Here is a 23,005-nt window from a genome sequence, read left to right as displayed (position 1 = left end):
CTGGGGACCTCAGAAAAACACCCTTATCCCAGGGTGTCACTGAAACTACAGGAACCTCTCTCTCCAGCTCGCTGCCTCCAGACTTGCTGGTCACTGTCTCCATAACCAGAGCTTCCAACCTTCTGTAGCTTTTAGAGGCCTCCCCCAGCTGAAAGAGAGCTAAGAAGGCACTGGACCAGACCCCCCAAGCTCATAGAGGCCCCAGGGCTCTGCGTGCAGCCCCCACATTCCCTGGGAGGGATGCACACGTTGTCAGGGTCTGTCCCAGCTCTCCCTATATTCCTTCCCCTCCCAGCCACCCAAAATCCCAGCAGCTGTGGTTGCCATGGTAACAGCACCCCCCACCCCCACCCCCTTGCACATAAATAAACTGCAACCTGGGGAAATGAAGCTGCTGGAAGAGGCCAAATGTGCAGAGCCAGCTCATTTCCCCGCTCCTCTCACTTCGGGATAATTAGTGCAAATTAAATCTCACACCCCTTCTCCCGAGCAGTTAGAGCTCCCTGGGAATGGATACCCAGGATTCATGGGGGAACATACTCGAACGTCTCTTCAAAATGTGCAAACATGAGAGAACATTTCTGGGCTGTAAGTTCTCAACGAGTCCCCGAAGCCTGAAGCCTGCTGCACCAACAGCATCTGAGACAAGGGCAGTTCTTGCTGCAGCACACCAGGCTTCCCTCCTTTCTGAAACCAGAAGCCTGGGTCAAAGCGTCTTAGAAAGGGAACCCTCTGACTAAAGGCACTACTGAGATTGTGTCTTCCACCTGGGATCCTAAACACACCCAGAATATGGGGTGGTGCTGGGTCTCTAATTTGCAGCATCATCCCTGGAAGAAGGGCTCTGCCAAGGGGCTATCCCCTCATCCACCTGGCCCCCAGTCAGCTTTCATAGCGACTGGGAATCATTGTTTAAAGGAAAGAAAGGGACTTGAGCAGTCATCCAAGGGAGAATTTTGCAGAGGAAGGATGGAAAGGGACATGAAAGAACCTTAGCCAAAGGCTCAGAGGTTAAGGAATATGGCTTGCTTTTGGAAAATATGCATATCTATAGGACAAGGAGAATCCCCCCAGAAGATACTAACAACTACAGACAACAAATGATTTGAGGTTTTTGGGGGGATTGTTTTTGGAGTAGAAGGGGGTAGAGATTTCCAACATGGTGAAGCCCTAGGGCTGGGAGCAGGAGAGATAGCATGGTGGTAAGGTGTTTGTCTTGCATGTAGAGGGTTGGTGGTTCGAATCCCGGCATCCCATATGGTCCCCTGAGCCTGCCAGGAGTGATTTCTGAGCATAGAGCTAGGAGTAACCACTGAGTGCTGCGGGGTGTGACCCCCCCCCCAAAAAAAAAAGAAGCCCTGGGGCTATTCCCAACTATTGCAAGCTTTCAATACAAAGATTTCAAGATGCAGGACTGCTTAGGACCTTGTAGTGTTGGGCGTGACTCAAGCCACCCCAGTGATTCTTGGTGACCTCCAGTGGTGCTCAGAGGACTGTGTGTTACTGGGGACGAAACTGGATTGACTCCATGCAAGGCAAGCTTCCTTGCCCTTGTATTATCGCTGTACCTCCAATTTGGTTGTATGACTTTTCAGATTTATACAACTGATACTCCTTGCCCTCTGCTATATAGAGACCAGATATAAGTGTTGTTGGGAAAGGAGAGGTGGATGATGGAGATGTGGAGACAATGTCAAGATTGTTATCAGTCCACTGGGGTTTTGCATGCTTGGCATGTAGGAAGCACTGTGTTCAAGTCCTGGAACCAAATGGTAAAGGCTGCTGCCAGCATCAATGTGCAGGGTGCTGGTGACTAGGTCTAGGGTGAGCTCAGTGGAAACAGAGATCAGTGGACTACTTCAAGGCATCAAAAAAAAAAAAGTAAATATAGAGGCCTTGAGAGGAAGTACAATATAGAGGCTTAAAGAGAAGGAAAGGTTGTCCTATCCCTAAGACACATCTTCCCTTACACATACCTGCCCCACCTCTATGGCAGTGAGCCTGAGAGTACAACTGGTAAAGTACTTGTCTTGTACATGGTCAACCCAGACTTTCCCTGGCACCATATAGTACAGCTAGATCTGGGCCCAATGCCCCCACCATCTCTTCCCTACCAAAAAAGGGGGGTTGTATGAGAACAAAGGGATAATATCCTGATTGAATTTCCTGACACCACAGCTTCCCCAAAGCATTGTCAGGAGTCCCTGGAGGCTTCCAAGCATCCCTGGGTGGCCTAGGTAACGCCAGGCACTACAGGGCCAGAGCAAAACCACAGCTTTGGTCCTCACATTGAGCACCTGGTCCTTTGATCAAAAATTTCAGGGGGAAGTCCTAGAGCAATAGTACGGTGGGTAGGGCACTTACATTTCATATGCCTGACTTGTATTTTTGTTCTCTGGCCAGGAATAATTCCTGAGCACAGAGCCAGGAGAAACCCCTGAGCTGGGTGTGACTAGAAAAAAATTTTTTCAGGGGCTGGAGCTATATCACAGCATTTATCTTGCAAGGGCGTTTATCTTGCCTATGGCTGACCCAGGACAGATCTGGGTTCAATCTTCAGTGTCCCATATGGTCCCCCAAGCCAGGAGCAATTCCTGAGCACATAGCCAGGAGTAACCCCTGAGCATCACCAGTTGTGCTCCCCCAAATTTTTTTTCAGGGGAATTAGAGAGATAATACAGCAGGTAGAGCACTTGCCTTGTCTACAGCAGACTCGGGTTCAATCCCTGGCAACCCATAGGGTCCCCTATAAGCATTGCCAGGAGTGATCCTTGAGAGCAGAGACAGAAGTCAGCCTAAGCACTGCAGGATAAGATACCAAAACAACAACAACTGCAGAGAAGTGGCCTCCTAAAAATCCGATTTGGAGCTTTACCCCTCTTGAGAAGGTTTGAGTAGTCACACCAACTTGGAAAACACTGCCTACTAGTTTCTCCTTTGGGGTACTTGTACTGAAACTATTAAAAATCCTGAGACTTTCTAATGTAAAGACACCAATTCACTTTGTCCAGCCCAGTGCTTCCCAAATTGATTTCCTCAAGGAGTTCTCTCTTTTGCCATTGATGCCTATGAAGAACCCACAGGGTCTTACTGGGAGGGTGCTACTCTATCCTCTGCCCCATTGATTTATTGGTACCTTCAGGGGTCATCACAAATCAATTTTTCTAGCGCTTCTGACCTGTCCACTGGGTGCATCCCAGTGCAGCCCCAAAGAAGTTGCTCACATCCCAGCCTCAGAAGAACCTAAGGCTGAGAGGTGACCTTGCCTATCTGCCTGAGTTTGACCTCAGTCCACTACTACTGTGACCTTGAACAAATCATTCTTTTTGTTTGTTTTTGGGTCACACTCAGCAGCACTCAGGGGTTACTCTTGGCTCTATGCTCAGAAATTACTTCTGGCAGGCTCGTGGGACCATATGGGATGCCGGGATTCGAACCACCAACTTTCTACATGCAAGACAAATGCCTTACCACCATGCTATCTCTCCTGCACCAAGAAAATCATTCTGGCCCTCTAGAATCCATGTAAAATGACACAATGCATGCTACACTTTCAGAGGATCTAGCCAAACACCAAACTCCCTAGGCTGTAGGGTGGGCACATGAACTCAGCTGAGCCAATGAGGGTCTTTCCCTAGGACAGACTCATTTACCAGGCAAGTGAGCGTCTGAATGTATCTGGGTTATAAGAAGGTAAAGCCATTCATTCTAATACATTGTTCAATGCTTCCATGACCCAAGGGAAGCTTATCATTGCTCACAGTAGTAAAAACTCAGTGGGGTGAGCCAGGGAGAGATAGTTCAGAAGGTAGGGCACTTGCCTTGAGTATAACTGTCCCTTAGATTGAATCTGAACACAATCAGGTGTCACTCCTGAGCATGGATCCATGAGTAGACAAGGTATGACCCAACTCCTACTCCTTCAGCTCCCCCTCTTCGCCCCCCAGAAAGGAATCAACTCAGTAATAGGGAAAGGATAGGGTAAGGAACTGACAGCTTGTGAGAAACGTCAGAGAATTAACTAGCTGGGCCAGGGAAAGGTACAAGATGAGGTAGATTGTATTCTCCATCCCTTGGCTCCCCACTCTGAGGCCACTGCAGCCTCTTCCAACCACATGGCCATATCCTCTGTCACTTCCTTTCACTCACCCATCTCAGGACTTCCTGTTCCCAATGGCTCCAGTCAAAGTCTCAGGAGTGTGTTTCATTGAACAACAAATATCACATGTTCATCCTTGTACCAATCACTGTCTCAGGTAAGTCTGTCTTGACCTATTCTTAAAGCCATGAACTAGCGGTTGTTCCTCTATCAACATGCTGTGAAGTTCAAGAAAAAGGAAGAAATGCTGGCAGGAAAACAGGCAGACATCTGTTAAGTCTACGTGTGTCTGATTCACATTAGTGGGTTAGGAGAGCAGTTTAGTAGGTGATAACCAGCTTTTAAAAAAAAAATAGAGTAAGAGAATGTTATTTAACTTTCACTGCATCAGAATGAACCAAAATGCTTGTTCAAAAAGACACAATTCCTGATTCAGCAGATTTGGGATTGAGCCCAAGAAATTGCACCTTCTAATAAGCTCTCATGGGTAAAGCTGATGCTGCTGGTTGGGGGAACATAATTGGAGAATCGATGCAATAGAAAACATCAGAATGTACTGAAGATGAGAAGGCTAAATTCTGTACTGGGAAAGTTTTGCTTCAGTGACATCTGCACATTGACATAAGCCACCGTGTGAACAGCTTTTATTACTAAAATCACCCCAGCATCCCGATATGAAATCAGTTACCCAGAGTCACTAACTACTAAATTAGGATTTAGAGACAAGTCTAAAATCATGTAATGTTGATATGGCTGAACTTAGCACACGTAACTTACCAAGGAATTTTTGTCAAGTTATGTTTGCTACATGCAGATGAGGTAACAACTAGACCCCCAAATACACTGAGTGTAAACCCATGAAAACTGACTTCTCTCTCATGTAGACAGCTTCAGTGGTACAAATCCAGGACAATTCTGCCAGCCTCTACAGGTGGTTTCCTCCTGGGGATTCAGGGAACTGTTTGGACAGGGGGGAAAAAGGCACAACACAGAAATTACTTGGATCGCTTTTATTTACATCCCAATGGCTAGGTTCCAGTCACATAGTCAAATTAGCTGCAGAGAAGGCTGGAAAAATATAGTCTTGAGCTGGAGGGCTGTGATGACTGGGGACAACTTATAGACAACACCTGATAAGGGGTTGTGGAAAGGGTGACCCCTGAAAGGATCCTGAGAGAGTGCACCACAGAAAACAGGACAATAGCCCAATATCCAATAATAGATCCAATATTCAATAGCTCCAATAGCCCCAATATCCAACCCTAATGGGGTTTTAATGCAAATTCTCTGCCCAGAGCTTTCTAAGTTGGGTTAGCATTTTCCACAGGTTTCCACAGACAGCTTGCTTTCCAGTTTCTTACATCATGTCAAGTAGTTTCCGATTTTAAGCTTCCAAGTTTATGTGCTTAGGAAATGATTTACTTTCTCAAAAAGGATGCCTTGTGGCTATGGTTAAAACCATGTACCTTCAGCTGACAAAAGGATCACCTCCAATTGGACACAGATTAACCCATATTATACTTTATGCCTGGCCTCATCTGTACTGACCCTGCCACTGAACTTCACCCCACCCCCTCTTATTCCCAACTGCAGATGCTTCCTTTTCTACTCTTTCCCCAAAAGCAGTGACTCATAAACAAGAACAGATTTCTCTTGCTTGCAGAAAAGGTAAATTGCTAGCAGAAATAAATTTGCAGATGCTAGGATTTCACAGAAAGGAGCTCGTTGGTGGAGAGAGTTGGGTATCCTGCTTTGCCCCTCCCATCTGTACCCTTTATTCTTTCTCCCCAGCCCAGCTGGTGCTACAGGACCCCTCAGGAAATACTGGAGTTGGGCTTGGCCTTTAAGAATGACTTTTTTATTTTTTCTTCCTGTGTGTCCTAGTTTCTGAGCTGGGAATGGAGCCAAAGCACCCCTTCCCAAAGTGGAGGGACCCCAATATCTCAGGTTTGCATGGTAACCCGACATCCATTTCCATAGATTACGCTCAGTTTGAGGAACCTACCCAGAACTTGTAGCAGGCTGAGGGGCCCAGGTCAGCTGAGCATTCTACTTTTAAGAGTGAGGGCATGTGGCAGGGCCAGGATGAGGGGTTCAGGCTGCCCCTATCTCATCAGTTGCTGTGTGCTGTCTCCACAATATCTAACTCAATGCTCATAGCTATGGGAAGCTATTGCACCCATTTCACAGACAAGTCAGCCCTCCACTAGTCATAGAGACAGACCAGGGTTTTAAGGAGATCCTGCCAGGGGTTTGGTTTTCCTTCCAGTCCTCCTTCTCCTCTCCCTCTTTTCTCCTCTTCTCCCAGTCCACCCACCCCTCTCCCTGGCATCCCACTCCTCCCTCCATTTCTCTCCCCACAGGAATCCTCCCTCCCTCCCTTCCCACTTCTCTATTCACACTAAATACAGAGCATCCTTGGCAAACATTTTCATTTTCCCAAAGAAATCAAATATGGAAGAGCCGGCATGAAAGCAGGGAGTCCCTGAGTCCCTTAGGAAAAGCTCAGTTTCCAGCAGAGCAAAAGTTCCCAAGATACAGGTCATTTCCCAACTCTCATGGCCATCCAAAGAAGCAGCAGATTTGCAAAAGTGATTCTTTGACATTTGTCAACCATCCCTTCACTTCCCTCCCATGCCTGAAAGTTCCTTTGAGCTTTGAGTTTCTAAGAAAATTTAGCCCTATATTCCTACCCCTATCCACTGCCTTCTCAGACAAGGAGAGTCATTTCCAACTCTAGACAGAAAAACTTTCAGTGTCCTCTATCCGCCTTCCTCAGCTACTAGTGGGAGTCCAAGCTGCTTCTGCTCTAGATAATTCAGGTCAGAAAAGCACCAGCTGTGGCCCCTGGCTCGCCCGAAGCAAGCCGGGTGCCCCACACTAATTCCTGCACTGCAAAGGCCTGACTTGTGGTCCCCACAGGCAGCAGATGGCAAGCTAACTTCTGCGTTGCCATGGCAGCCATGGGGGGACTGTGTGAGGAGACAGCGCTGTCTTGTGCCTAGATTACATGAGGGCACATGGGTAGGCGTGTATACAAGTCTCAGATGTTTCTGGTCCCTCCCCCAACCCATCAGGTGGCTGCAGGCTTCTCTGGGGTACAAGACCTGGATGCCAATGTCCTGGACTCTTCTCTGTAGTGGAACTGCAGGCTAGTGGTGGGATCAGCTGCAATCTGGGGGTTTCCAGAGCTCACAGCCCCCTACATGAAGGGTCAGGGAGCTAGTACATGGAGGCTTAGCAAAGAAAGGAGCAGCTCCCAGAAGACAAAACCAAAATGAGGCAAAAAAATATCAAAGGACAGATTATCTGGGCCACCTACTCTTCCTGGAAGAGATAAAGAAGTTAAGGCTTCTGAAAGGCCAAATCCAACCCAGAGCAATTCCCCATCCTGCTACCCCCAGGCTCACTGCAGGCCCTCCTATGTACTGGGTCCAAACTAGTGGTGGAGCAGAGGCTTTAGGAACCACAAGCCATGATACCCATGAGCAGGATCTTCCAGTCCATCCCCAGATCCAGCCACACTCTCCAAACATCGATCCTGGATTCACAATGATTTTAGACAACAGGGTGATGCAGCCTGCTTGCAGGAGGTATGCATACTACCATCAGGCACAGAAAGTAGTGCCCGACCCCCTAGACCCCACTAGTAGGCCCCACACACTCAAGCACAAGCCACAAATGAGAAGATCCTCCCATGGGCAGAAAGAGTCTGGATGAGTTTCACTGACTCACACCAGCCACCCTACACAGGAAGGAACAGAGAGAGACTGGGTACCCCTTGCCTCCTCCTGAGGCCAAGTCAAGACTGGCAGGGTCATGGACAGGGCAGCTTGGGGCATTCTGACTCAGAGTGTTGAACCCTGCAGACATTGTGGTCAGGGATGTCCCTGGGTGGAGCCCAGGAGAGAGGTATGTGGCCGCAGTCAAGCATGATGGCTTGATAATCACTGGGGACAGAGGGCAGGCTGGAGGCTGAGCTCCAGAAAGTTTCCTGAGCTAGGCTGAGTCTTGGGTGGGTGAGAAAGAGGAGGAGCCAGCTCCACCCTGCCTAAGTCCTGGTCCCCCTGTTTTCCTCCTGGGACCAGGAAGCTGAGGTGCTGCTGGGAGAAGCTGAGCATGAAATTCCAACCTGGAGTCAAGAGAAAGAAAGGCCAGGCTAAATCTCTGCCCACAGAAGCATTCTGGGCAGGGTCCTGCCTACTTTCTCCCTGGATATGAAGGGAATGCTTTTGGCACTGCTGCTCTCTGTACTTCTACTGAGATTCATGTCACAAGGTCACTTGTCACTCAACTAACATGGTTGAATGCCTGATCTGTTCCTCTCCAGCCACCATCCCTGCATGATTCTTGGGAAAGATGAGAAGAGGTTTCACCACCCATGGAAAACCGTGGTCCTCCCAGTCAGCCATGTGGGCAGACTGCAGGAGCCAGACCAGAGCACAGATATTCCACAGGGACAGAATCCCAGCTCATGGACAGAACACAAAGTTGGAGGTGAGAGTCCAGCCACTTGGTGACCTTGGGCAATACCGACTCTGTACTTGAGTTTAACCTATCATTAATATGCATTTGTAAAAGTAGCCTGGACTTCAAGGGATCTCAGGTTCTGGAATGCTGTGCCATCAGCAACAGCCAGGCTAGAGTAAGGCAAGGCTTCTCCCCAAAGTGGAGGATTCCCAAGCCCCACTGGGACAAGCTCTGCCTGGAGTTGTACAGACAACCTCATGTTAGAGGGAAATGCATGCAGAGTCCTGGGTGTGTGTGGGTGAGGACAACCTGGCAGTGTACCAAGCAAGGGCCCCAGTCACACCCCCACTCCAACCAGAAGTTAACTTCACCTTTGTCTGACTTCAAACGTCACCCCCATGAAAAATAATCTTATGGGCAGATATTTCTAAGTGTGTTCACTGAGTTGATCTGCAATGCTATCACTGGCTTTTGTAATTATCCAGGTGTTAGAGAAAGCAGGGCCCACACTTGCCCACACACAACAGCTAGATAGTGGAAAACCAGGGTCAGAAGCAAGCAGTCTGGAGGCAGAAGGTAAGCCTGGAGAGAACCACAGACAATCCCATCTGAGGTCACGGGCAGGGTCAAAACCTGCCTTTTCCCACTGTTCATGCATTAGCTCCCCGCTGACTCAGTGATACCAGGTAATAGCCATGACCCACAGTCTGCAGACCAGCTGGCATTTTTTTCCGGCTTTGCACTAGGCTCATTGATGCCAGCTTGCCTTGCTCCTGGGTCTGATGACAGCTGGAGGTGGGCAGGGGTTGGCAAGTTGGGGAGAGTGTCTTGCTCACTTGAGGAGTTGGCTGGCAGCTGGGATGATGGAAGTGACCTCATCCTCCAGTCAGGGCAGTAGCACTGACATGAATGTCACAAGGATCAGAGAGAGGGAACATATGGAAAGGGAGGTAGAAAGGAAAAAGGGAAGATGGAAGGAGGTGGAAGGGAAAAAAAAGAAAGAGAGGGAAAATGAGGGAAGGGAAAGGAAGGGACAGGAAGAGAGGAAGAGAGAAAAGGGGAACTACAAGTATTCATCATCTTTCAACCTAAATACAGTTCAATCTCATGGTTCCTTCAGCCACTCTAGGGTAACCAAAGCATACCACCTGGCAGGCTGAGCAAACAGACTCTAATGCTTGAAGGAAGAATCACATACATTCCTTTTATTATTGACTTATTAGTTGACAATATTGCACATTTCAGGGGTTTTGATTCATACCTCCATATGAATATGATACCACTCCTGCCACCCTCCCACCAAGAATAGACCTTTAAGTCCCTTTGCCTTCCTCTGCAGTAACTATCATAATCTTCACAGAGCCTTAAAATTCATTTCTGGTTTGTATGTGTGTGTGAATGTGTCTGTGAGTATGTGTGTTTGCTGATTTCTTTGTTTTATTTACTCATTCTCAACATGAGTGAAACACATTGATAATTATCTTCCTCTGTCTCCCCTTTCTATCCTTCCTTTCTTCCTTCTTTCCTTTCTTCCTTCTCTCCTTCTTTTCTTCCTTCTTAACTTAGCGAGTTCCTCTCATTTTGTCCCAAATGGCGGCATTCCATTTTTTCTGTGGCAATGTAGTATTCCACTGAGTATATCACCATCACTTCTTCATCCAGTCATCTATCAATAGACATTTAAGTGGATTCCTCATTTTGCTGTTGAGAATAAAATAAAAAAACTGCAAAATCATTTTGTGTAAAGTGTGATCACAAAGAAAAGGGAAGAACTGGGCACATTTCTGGAATCCCCCACACCCTCTATTTTTCACTCCTTTTCCCATAGCCTCTTATTCTACCAGAGTCATAGACAACTAGAGCTAAGACAAAAAACACTTGTAAATAGCCCATTCAAAAGACGGATAGGCAGAAAAGCCCAGAAGGAAAAGAGGATGCCAGAAGTCTCTGCCCAGGATCTTCTCTGAGCTCAAGGAACAGTGCTCCCTAACCACAGCTGCTCATATCTTTGTTACCAGCCCACTGTGCTGGCACTTGCACTTGGCCCCAAGCCCTCCCTTTACCCAGACTGAATACTCTGTATTTATATGAGTCACACCCAACCCTGACATTTGGTTAATTGTCTTACACACACAAAGGACCTTTACCCATTATTCAAGCCTCTTCATCAAACATAATGGGGGTGGGGGAGGCAGAAACAAGAGAAACAATCACTTCCAATGTTCCTAGAGGGATCATGCATTGTTCTTGGCCTAGATCCACTCATTGGATGCTCCCATCAGCCCAGTAAGCATGTTATGTGTAATGTATGATGTTACCCCAAATCAAAGAAAGGAGAATTAAACTTAGCAAAGTACAGGGATTCATAACCGGGACCTTAAGCTCCAGTGTCTCATAGGTGGACATTATTAGAGGGGGACCCAAACATGAGCAGGCAGGCCTAGATCCCACTCCCAGGCCCTATCATGCTAAAGAGAGCTTTAAGGAAGACATGTGAACTCATCACTCTTTTATTTTGGTGATGAGGGTTAAATCCAGAATCTTTTTTGTTAGTTTCAGTTTTAGGGCCATACCTTGCAGTGCTCATAGTTTACTCTTGGCTCTGTACTCAGGGAGGATGACTCCTGACTGTACCTCTGTACCTAAGGGACAAAAAGCGGTGCTGAGACTCAAACCAAGGTTGGCTGCCTGTAAGGCAAGTACCCAGTTCCTGTTCTGTCTCATCTCTGGGCTGGCTTCCCTTCTCTTCTTTCTTTCTTTCTTTCCTCATTTCTTTCTTCTTTCCTTTCTTTTCATTATTGCTTTCTTCTTTCTTTCTTTCTTTCTTTCTCTTTACTTTCCTTCCATTCTTTTTCTTTCCTTTCTTTATTTTTTCTTTTCTTTCTTTCTCCTTCCTTTCCTTTCTTTCCTTTCTTCTTTCTTTTTCTTTCTCGCTTTTCTTTCTTCCTTTTTCCCTTTCTTTCTCTTCTTCTTTCCTTCCTTCCTTTCTTTTCTTTTTTCCTGCACTATGGCCCCTGGTGACCTTCTGAGCCATGCCAGGTCTGAGTAGTACTGACTCAGCAGGTCACTGATCCAACAGCCTTGGGGGCCAAGGTGAGCACCATCAAGAACAGTCTCTTTAGCTCCACAACCCACTGTGCACAGCCCAGTAAGAGGTAAAAAAGAAAAGAAAGAGGTGCTGTGTGTGAGTCTACTATGTGTCAGGGTACAGAGAGAGAGGAACAGAGACAGAGAAGAGAGAGAAAGAGGGGAAAAAAGAAAGCAAAAGAGCTTTGTTCAGGGAATTCTCTACCCGGGTTCAAATCCTAGCCCAGTCACCCAATATCTGTGTGGCTTAGAGGCTATATCTCTCCTCTCTGTACCTCAGCAGTCTACACCATAAAATGAGGGTGATAATGCTAGTCCTCACCTCCTCAGTTTGTGGCGATGATTCAATGCTTCGCATAATAAGGCCATTCCTGGCACACAATAGTGCTCAACAAATGTTGGCACATAGAAAATGCTCGATAAATGATCATCCAGTGGCTTCTGAAACGTCAGAGAACAGACTCGATGTGCTGCTGACAAATCAGCTTCTAAAACTTCCCTGAGGAACTTGAATCACCCCTGGAGAAGCTCTGGTGGGATGAGAGGTAAGCTGCTCAGAGTTCTGTCCTCCACAACGCCAACAACTGGGTCCCACTTGCAGAGACTCTGAGCGCAGAGCAGAGCAAAGTGTCCCATCCCATAAGGGTGCAGATCAAAGCAACACCGAAACATTGCCAGCCCAGAGACGGATGAACTTCGCTCTGATCTGCAAGATTGACACAACAATGCGGTGGCTCAGACACAGCATCGGTGTTTATTTCCAGGCCTGGCCTTGGTCTGATGTGACATGCTCCTGTACTGAGCTCCTGGTAGACAGAGGCATCTGTGAACCTCAGCAGGAAGGAGAACCTTTCCCCAGACACCCCACTCTAAAGGAGGGTGTGAGAAGAAAATCCTCATCCAGGATGCTAAAAAAAAAATAAAACCTCCAAGTAACAATTTAGCAGCTGCAGTTGCTAGGGAGATGTGGGATGCAGGAGGCACTGCCTGCTGCATAGCAAAGCCCCTACCTCCACCCCAGGGGGCCTTCTCCTGGTGTCATCATGGGGGTGAGGGGCCAGAGCGGGGAAACAGGAGCCTGAAGATCACATTCCCCCTTTGTCACCTGGTGTCCTCAAAGCAGAGGGCACAGGCCAGACAATGGGCTGATGGACAATAGGGAGTAGCAGATGGTCTGCCTCCACCCCCCCCCTCATGCCAGCTGGTACCACTCAGCTTGGCAGGCCTCGGGAGGGGTCGAGTGGGGTCCCAGGACCAGCTGGCTGCAGACCCCTGTTTTGTATATGCCTACACAGCACTTTGTGAAAGGGGCTTGGGATGCAAATGAAGACCCCTGCATGATGGAAATTAAATAAAAGAAGAGGGGCCGAGTGGTGGTGCAGCAGTAGGGAGTTTGCCTTGCATGTGCTGACCTAGGAAGGACCACGGTTTGATCCCCTAGCGTCCCATATGGTCCCCCAAGCCAGGAGCAATTTCTGAGCATATAGACAGGAGTAACCCCTGAGTGTCATCTGGTGTGGCCCAAAAACCAAAAACAAAAAAAAAAAAAAAAAAATAAGGACTCAGCCTTACAAAATAATTCTGTTCTGCAGAGCCAATCCCAATCCCAACAAAAAACGCCCCAGCCCAGCACTTGTGCTCTCCTGGGTCTCTGAGCCAGGATTGGGCTGCTCTTCCTGTGCTTGAAATACCATCAGTCTTGGCAACTTCATTATCTTATCATAGGCAGTCTCTTAGGCAGTTTCATAGGCCGTGTCCCCCTGCCCCTCACACATCCAACCTGTCCACACACCCACCTGCCCTCACACAATGGTCAGGTTCTCTCCATAATTCACTCACCCTCCCCTCCCCAAAATTGCCTCTTTTGGAGACATTTTCTAATGTGAATTTGACAGCAATTCAGTTCCTTCAAACAGCACTTTTAATGATTTATAATGATTGATTTTGTTTTTTATTTATAATTTGTCTCCCCCACTGTCTGAGCTCTCTGAGAACTAGGATTCTGCCTTATCTCCCACACTCAGGATGATGCCTGGCACTTGGTAGATGCTTAATATGTTCTTCATGAATTTCTCAGTCTCAGCAAATAATGCTTCTGGTCTAGTCTACCTGGTGGCTTTTGTCCCCATGTTACAGAAGGAAAAGTGAAGGCTCCTAGAAACTAGTAAATGGGTTAATGAAGACTAGACTCTGTTGCTGAGCCCACTGCCAAATTCTTCACTTATTTCCATTTCTGCCTCCTCCAACTCTACCATCACCCATTCCTTCTGGATCTGGGGAATCTCTCTTTTTCCTTTCTGAACTTCTCTTTTTCCATCTGTAAAAATGGCCACATTAAATTCAACATCCTGGAAGTTGTTGTTCTGACAACCTGACACCTTTATATATATATGCATAGATAGATAGATGGATGGATGGATAGATAGATAGATGATAGATAGATAAATAGATGATAGATAGATAGATAGATAGATAGATAGATAGATAGATAGATAGATAGATATAGATAGATATATACATGGCTTCTTCTGCCACTCAGGCCTATCCTGCCACCCAGGGCTATGTCCTGCATGACCTCTCTCTACTGCTCACAGGACAGGAGTCTGAACACGAGGGTTTGGTTAGGATCTGTCATATATGGGATCTTCCTGCACTCCTGACCTAGTAGAAACACTTTGTAAAGCCACATACAAGTTAGCTGTGGCACACAGGAGATATGGAAACGCCTCCTCACACAGTGTCAACCAGTATTGTCATTGTCTCCCACAGCCTGATTTTTAAGAAAAGCCTCAGATTTAAAAAAAAAAAAAAAAAAAGCAGCCCAAAGACTATGAGCTGCAGAGGCACTGGACAGATCCAGAGCACCATTGATAAGCAACCACATGGAAGAGCCCAGAATAATCGTGCTGCAAGAGAGAAGCCAGGCATAAAAGATGCAGCCATGTGAGGCTATGTCTGTGGAATTCTACCAAGGGCAAGAGCACCATGACAGGAGACGAGCGAAGTTGCCTGGGCCAGAGGGTGGACAATGGGACAATACAGCAAAGGGCATGAGACTGATGAGAATGTTGGCTATCTTGACTGTGATCAACTGCATACTTGAAAGGGGAGGCTTTCTTGGATGTAAATTATGCCTCAAGGGAGTGAGCAAACAAGAGGAAGGTGAGGCCTGATTTTCAAAGCCAGCTGCCCTCTTCTTCTTTTCAGGGCAATAATCATCTCCTTTTCGCTCTCTGCCAGGTGTGTGGTGTCTCCTGGGGGACATTCTGGGCCCTTTTGATGATAGACTATCTTACCCCACCTAGTTGCACCTTGGCCAACCTCTCAGTGAAGCTTCACCCCTTCATAACCACACAGTTCCTATTTGTCTCTGCTCCCTAGTTCCCTCTCTGCAGTGACCTCACCTTACTAGCACATGGGCAGAATCAGCATGTGCTCAGAGCCTCAGGCAGCATTCTAGACACACCTTAAGGCAGGGGGGGGGGGGGAGCCTTTGCTGAGCTCCTTGACATCATTCACGGCATCTCCTCCCTCTGAGGTTTCCACACCTCTGGGAAAAAATCAATCCCCTTTGTGCCAGCACTCCAGTCCTAAAAACAGCCACCCAGCCTAGGGAAAGGGAAGCTCAAGGCATTGAAGACAGGACAATCTCAACCTAGGGTGTCCAAACCTACTGTATTCTAGCCTCCCTGTCTTTATATCTAAGTACCCTCTTTCCTGTAGGAAGGGAAGAAAGGCAGGGGCATCAGAACCCCCAACATTTGCCAGGTGCACACTAAAATGAACATCTCTGACAAGAGTTTCTCTCTGCCCTTTTCTTCCCTACATCAACTGTGTTCTGCAAGGGAGCCCGGATGTGAGTGACCACAGGTCTGACAAGTGACCTTATTGTCTCTTGGCTTATTGATGCATGCAAAAGAAATAATTATACACCCTCAGGGTATGGCCTAGGAAAGAGAACCCCTATCCTACAAGAAGTAATTTCAGACCCTTTTGAACAGGAAACTAGGAGGCCTCTAGAGCATTGTCCATGGGTATTGCTGTGGCAAAGGCACATCCCTGAGGCCCTGAGGTCTACTCACCCCCACAGAAATGGACCCAATCAGAGCCATCTAAGACCCCAGGCCCTGGAAGGCTCCTCAGATACCTGATCTAAAGATTACAGGGAAGTGGTCATTTTTTGAGCCAGATCTCAAGAAGTTTCAAACACCAGGTTAGATATTTTAACTTCATCTTCAGGGAAAATGAAGATCCATTGATGAGTTTGGGAAGAGAGGAGAAACATAGCAAATCTGGATTTGGGGAAAGATTTGTTTTAAGCATCTTTCAAGCTCCTGGTATTATGCAGCCACTGCCCAGGCCAGAAGCTGTGGTTACAGCTATGATGCTAAAGTGACTAGTAAGGAACTTCCTATCTGAATATGAGGGAGGAAGTCCCCCCCAGGTTATCTCAGTGCTGGGCCTCTTCTGGCATTCCCTGGGCTAATCCCTCCCATCTCCCCTCTCTATGATTGAGGGGTACCCTCTCTCACTTTAATAAAGACAGCCTGGCTCCAAGGAGCATCATGAGTAAGAAAAGGCTGAGCTTGATTGAAGGAGTTTGAGTCCTAATCTAGGTTACTCTGATTCCAACAACAAAAGGGTTAGCCTAGGCTTTGGGGAGTGAGGATTAGAAGGGAATGTTCCTTAGGGAAAAGTAGCTGGTTACCCCTGAGACCAGGACACCCCAAACCCAGTCAGCTAGAGCAGACATCATCTGCCTCTTTTAGAAAGAATTAAAAACTGAAAAGCAATTGATTCCCTCGAGAACAGGCGCTGCCGCCTTCCCTGCAATTTCATCACTCTTGCCTCCTGCCTGCCTCTTCCCAGGAGGATTTTCCATCATCCGCTCAGAAAAACCAAAAGGGGGCCAGAAAAGGAGGGCTTTCCACTGCACAAAGCCTGGTGCTTTGTATTCTTTGGATGGGTGAGAGTGGAACCAGCCAAACAACTTCCCAAAAGTGTCTCCAGACTTATCCATATGGAAATGCAAGTCAAAGCATTAGGGCATCTTCTCCAAAGCCCTACGTGCCTGGGTGTGTGTCTGTGTGATGGCCACATATGACATGTGGCCACATGTGACTGTATTTTAGTGTGTCTGTGCTTGGCTATTTGTTGACATGTCTGTGTTTTGTTTGTATGTGTGTGCATGTCTGTCTTTATGTGTGTCTTCGTTTTGTTTTGTTTTTGTTTTTGGGCCACACCCGTTTGACACTTAGGGGTTACTCCTGGCTATGCACTCAGAAATCGCCCCTGACTTGGGGGGACCATATGGGACACCGGGAGATCAAACCGTGGTCTGTCCTACACTAGCGCTTGCAAGGCAGACACCTTACCTCTAGCGCCACCTTCCCGGCCCCCTTTATGTATGTCTTTATGTGATAGGTTTCTCTGTGTGGTGGGGGTGTCTATGTGTGAGCTTGTGTATGGATGTATCTTTGTGTAAGGGAAGGAGGGAAACTACTGACTTATGGTAGGCAGCAATGCTCCATGGCAGCCCTGAGTTCTAGGCCTCAGCTCAGTGGCTGTGGCTTCCTTACAAAGTTGCCTAATTGCATGAGTGCCCTTCCCTCTCCTGTGAAATCAGTAAAGCTAAGTTGAAGCTAATTCAATAATGGAGCATGTCCCTGTAGCAAACTAAGTGTGCAACATCTGGTAGGCTCTTCTATTTTTAGGGATTTAGCTGTTTCTTTGAGCCATCATTCCATAACTATTTCTTTAATCCCTCCCCCCAAAATGTGCCAGCACTCCAGTCCTAGGCACTCCAACCCCTTTCTCAGATATCTAGTGCAAAAGCCAGACCAGAAAAGACCTAGGTCAAGTTCCTAGTGATTCATTTCATGTCCAGACTGTACCATCTCTAGCTGAGACGAGGCAAGTCCTTCTCTACACTGTGTCCACATCCTCCAACTGTCTGGACACAGATCCTTTCAACATAGTTTGGGCTTTTGAAGGACAAATTGAAAACAGCATAGAAAGGCCTGTAGACACAAATAAAGCACAACAAGAGTAAACTTAGATGTAAGTAACATCCACATTTCTTTTTTTTTTTTTTTTTTTTTTTTTATTTAAACACCTTGATTACATACATGATTGTGTTTGGGTTTCAGTCATAAAAGGAACACCACCCATCACCAGTGCAACATTCCCATCACCCAAGTCCCAAATCACCCTCCTCCCCACCCAACCCCCGCCTGTACCCTAAACAGGCTCTACATTTCCCTCATACATTCTCAATATTAGGACAGTTCAAAATGTAGTTATTTCTCTAACTAAACTCATCACTCTTTGTGGTGAGCTTCCTGAGGTGAGCTGGAACTTCCAGCTCTTTTCTCTTTTGTGTCTGAAAATTATTATTACAAGGGTGTCTTTCATTTTTCTTAAAACCCATAGATGAGTGAGACCATTCTGCGTTTTTCTCTCTCTCTCTGACTTATTTCACTCAGCATAATAGATTCCATGTACATCCATGTATAGGAAAATTTCATGACTTCATCTCTCCTGACAGCTGCGTAATATTCCATTGTGTATATGTACCACAGTTTCTTTAGCCATTCATCTGTTGAAGGGCATCTTGGTTGTTTCCAGAGTCTTGCTATGGTAAATAGAGCTGCAATGAATATAGGTGTAAGGAAGGGGTTTTTGTATTGTATTTTTGTGTTCCTAGGGTATATTCCTAGGAGTGGTATAGCTGGATCGTATGGGAGCTCGATTTCCAGTTTTTGGAGGAATCTCCATATCGCTTTCCATAAAGGTTGAACTAGACAGCATTCCCACCAGCAGTGGATAAGAGTTCCTTTCTCTCCACATCCCCGCCAACACTGTTTATTCTCATTCTTTGTGATGTGTGCCATTCTCTGGGGTGTGAGGTGGTATCTCATCGTTGTTTTGATTTGCATCTCCCTGATGATTAGTGATGTGGAACATTTTTTCATGTGTCTTTTGGCCATGCGTATTTCTTCTTTGTCAAAGTGTCTGTTCATTTCTTCTCCCCATTTTTTGATGGGGTTAGATGTTTTTTTCTTGTAAAGTTCTGTCAGTGCCTTGTATATTTTGGAGATTAGCCCCTTATCTGATGGGTATTGGGTGAATAGTTTCTCCCACTCAGTGGGTGGCTCTTGTATCCTGGGCACTATTTCCTTTGAGGTGCAGAAGCTTCTCAGCTTAATATATTCCCATCTGTTAATCTCTGCTTTCACTTGCTTGGAGAGTGCAGTTTCCTCCTTGAAGATGCCTGTAATGTCCTGTAGTGTTTTGCCTATGTGCTGTTCTATATATCTTATGGTTTTGGGGCTGATATCGAGGTCTTTAATCCATTTGGATTTTACCTTTGTACATGATGTTAGCTGGGGGTCTAAGTTTAATTTTTTGCAAGTGGCTATCCAATTGTGCCAACACCACTTGTTGAAGAGGCTTTCCCTGCTCCATTTAGGATTTCCTGCTCCTTTATCAAAAATTAGATGGTTGTATCTCTGGGGAACATTTTCTGAGTATTCAAGCCTATTCCACTGATCTGAGGACCTATCCTTATTCCAATACCATGCTGTTTTGATAACTGTTGCTTTGTAGTACAGTTTAAAGTTGGGAAAAGTAATTCCTCCCATATTCTTTTTCCCAATGATTGCTTTAGCTATTCGAGGGTGTTTATTGTTCCAAATGAATTTCAAAAGTGTCTGATCCACTTCTTTGAAGAATGTCATGGGTATCTTTAGAGGGATGGCATTAAATCTGTATAATGCCTTGGGGAGTATTGACATTTTGATGATGTTAATCCTGCCAATCCATGAGCAGGGTATGTGTTTCCATTTCCGTGTGTCCTCTCTTATTTCTTGGAGCAGAGTTTTATAGTTTTCTTTGTATAGGTCCTTCACATATTTAGTCAAGTTGATTCCAAGATATTTGAGTTTGTGTGGTACTATTGTGAATGGGGTTGTTTTCTTAATGTCCATTTCTTCTTTATTACTGTTGGTGTATAGAAAGGCCATTGATTTTTGTGTGTTAATTTTGTAGCCTGCCACCTTGCTATATGAGTCTATTGTTTCTAGAAGCTTTTTGATAGAGTCTTTAGGGTTTTCTAAGTAGAGTATCATGTCATCTGCAAACAGTGAGAGCTTGACTTCTTCCTTTCCTATCTGGATTCCCTTGATATCCTTTTCTTGCCTAATCGCTATAGCAAGTACTTCCAGTGCTATGTTGAATAGGAGTGGTGAGAGAGGACAGCCTTGTCTTGTGCCAGAATTTAGAGGGAAGGCTTTCAGTTTTTCTCCATTGAGGATAATATTTGCCACTGGCTTGTGGTAGATGGCCTTCACTATATTGAGAAAGGTTCCCTCCATTCCCATCTTGCTGAGAGTTTTGATCAAGAATGGGTGTTGGACCTTATCAAATGCTTTCTCTGCATCTATTGATATGATCATGTGGTTTTTATTTTTCTTGTTATTGATGTTGTGTATTATGTTGATAGATTTACGGATGTTAAACCAGCCTTGCATTCCTGGGATGAAACCTACTTGATCGTAGTGGATGATCTTCTTAACGAGGCATTGAATCCTATTTGCCAGGATTTTGTTGAGGATCTTTGCATCTGCATTCATCAGTGATATTGGTCTGTAATTTTCTTTTTTGGTAGCGTCTCTGTCTGGTTTAGGTATCAAGGTGATGTTGGCTTCATAAAAGCTATTTGGAAGTGTTTCTGTTTGTTCAATTTCATGAAAGAGTCTTGCCAAGATTGGCAGTAGTTCCTCTTGGAAAGTTTGATAGAATTCATTAGTGAATCCATCTGGACCTGGGCTTTTGTTTTTCGGCAGACATTTGATTACTGTTTTAATTTCATCAATGGTGATGGGGGTGTTTAGATATGCTACATCCTCTTCCTTCAACCGTGGAAGATTATAAGAGTCCAAGAATTTATCCATTTCTTCCAGGTTCTCATTTTTAGTGGCGTAGAGTTTTTCAAAGTAGTTTCTGATTACCCTTTGAATCTCTGTCATATCAGTAGTGATCTCTCCTTTTTCATTCCTGATACGAGTTATCAAGTTTCTCTCTCTCTCTTTCTTTGTTAGGTTTGCCAGTGGTCTATCAATCTTGTTTATTTTTTCAAAGAACCAACTTCTGCTTTCGTTGATCTTTCGGATTGTTTTTTGAGTTTCCACTTCGTTGATTTCTGCTCTCAGCTTTGTTATTTCCTTCTGTCTTCCTGTTCTTGGGTCCTTTTGTTGAGCATTTTCTAGTTCTATTAGCTGTGTCATTAAGCTACTCAGGTAAGCTCCTTCTTCCTTCCTGATGTGTGCTTGCAAAGCTATAAATTTTCCTCTCAGTACTGCTTTTGCTGTGTCCCATAAGTTCTGAGAGTTTGTGTCTTTATTGTCATTTGTTTCCAGGAACCTTTTTATTTCCTCCTTGATTTCATCTCGGACCCACTGGTTATTGAGCATGAGGCTGTTTAACTTCCAGGTGTTAAAGTGTTTCTTCTGAGTCCCTTTGGAGTTCACAAATAATTTCAGAGCCTTGTGGTCAGCGAAGGTAGTCTGCAAAATTTCTATCCTCTTGATCTTATGGAGGTATGTTTTATGTGCCAGCATGTAGTCTATCCTGGAGAATGTCCCATGTACATTGGAGAAGAATGTGTATCCAGGTTTCTGGGGATGGAGTGTCCTATATATATCCACTAGGCCTCTTTCTTCCATTTCTCTCCTCAGGTCTAGTATATTCTTGTTGGGTTTCAGTCTGGTTGACCTGTCCAGTGTTGACAAAGCCGTGTTTAGGTCCCCCACAATTATTGTGTTGTTGTTGATATTATTTTTCAGATTTGTCAGCAGTTGTATTAAATATTTTGCTGGCCCCTCATTCGGTGCATATATGTTTAGGAGAGTGAATTCTTCCTGCTCTACGTACCCCTTGATTAATATAAAATGTCCGTCTTTGTCCCTTACAACCTTCCTGAGTATAAAGTTTGCATTATCTGATATTAGTATGGCCACTCCAGCTTTTTTATGGGTGTTGTTTGCTTGGATAACTTTTCTCCAGCCTTTTATTTTGAGTCTATGTTTGTTCTGACTATTCAGGTGCGTTTCTTGTAGGCAGCAGAAGGTTGGATTGAGTTTTTTGATCCATTTAGCCACTCTGTGTCTCTTAACTGGTGCATTTAGTCCATTGACGTTGAGAGAAAGAATTGTCCTGGGATTTAACGCCATCTTTATTTCAAAATTTGGTGTGTCTTTTGGGTAGTCTTGTCTTAGATTAGGTCTTTCAGTTTTTCTCTTAAGACTGGTTTTGTGTCTGTGAAGTTTCTGAGCTGTTTTTTGTCTGTGAAACCATGTATTCTTCCATCAAACCGGAAAGTGAGTTTTGCTGGGTATAGTATTCTGGGTGAAGCATTCATTTCATTCAGTCTTGTCACAATATCCCACCACTGCTTTCTGGCATTGAGCGTTTCTGGTGACAGGTCTGCTGTAAATCTCAGGGAAGCTTGCTTGAACATGATTTCCCCTTTTGATCTTGCTGTTTTCAGAATTCTGTCTCTATCTGTGGGATTTGTCATTGTGACTAGGATGTGTCTTGGGGTGGTTTTTCTGGGGTCTCTTTTGGTTGGTACTCTTCGGGCATGCAGGATTTGATCACATATATTCTTTAGCTCTGGGAGTTTCTCTTTAATGATGTTCTTGACCATTGATTCTTCCTGGAAATTTTCTTCCTGGGTCTCTGGGACTCCAATGATTCTTAAGTTGTTTCTGTTGATCTTATCATAGACTTCTATTTTCGTCTGTTCCCATTCTTTGACTAATTTTTCCATTGTCTGCTCATTTGCTTTAAGTTTTTTGTCCAATCTCTCCTGCTGTATGGAATTGTTATGTATCTCATCTTCCACAGCACCAAGTCTATTCTCAGCTTCTGATACCCTGTCCCAGAGCTTATCCATTTTGTCATTCACTTCGTTTACTGAGTTTTTCAGGCCTGTTAGTTGACATGTTATTTCAGTTTGGAGTTTTGTCATTTCTGCCTTCATATTTTCTTGGTTCTTATTAGTGTTCTGTTCAACTCGATCCATGGTTTCTTGGAGTCTGTTGAGCACCTTCCATATTGCTAGTCTAAAGTCCTTATCTGAGAGGTTGATTAGTTGTTCAGTCATTATCTGGTCCTCAGAATTGTCATCTTCATTCTCTATGTCTGATGCTGGCCTGCGCTGTTTCCCCATTGTCACATTTGTATTGTGGGTTTTTCTACGTGTTGTAGTGGTATTCATTGTCTATATGATGTAGGCAGCACACTCCTCTGGCTCCTCCCTTTCTGGATGGGCTGACTTGCCTCTAA

This window comes from Suncus etruscus, chromosome 4, assembly GCF_024139225.1.
Source record: "Suncus etruscus isolate mSunEtr1 chromosome 4, mSunEtr1.pri.cur, whole genome shotgun sequence".
NCBI lineage: Eukaryota > Metazoa > Chordata > Mammalia > Eulipotyphla > Soricidae > Suncus > Suncus etruscus.
This window is presented reverse-complemented; position numbering follows the sequence as displayed.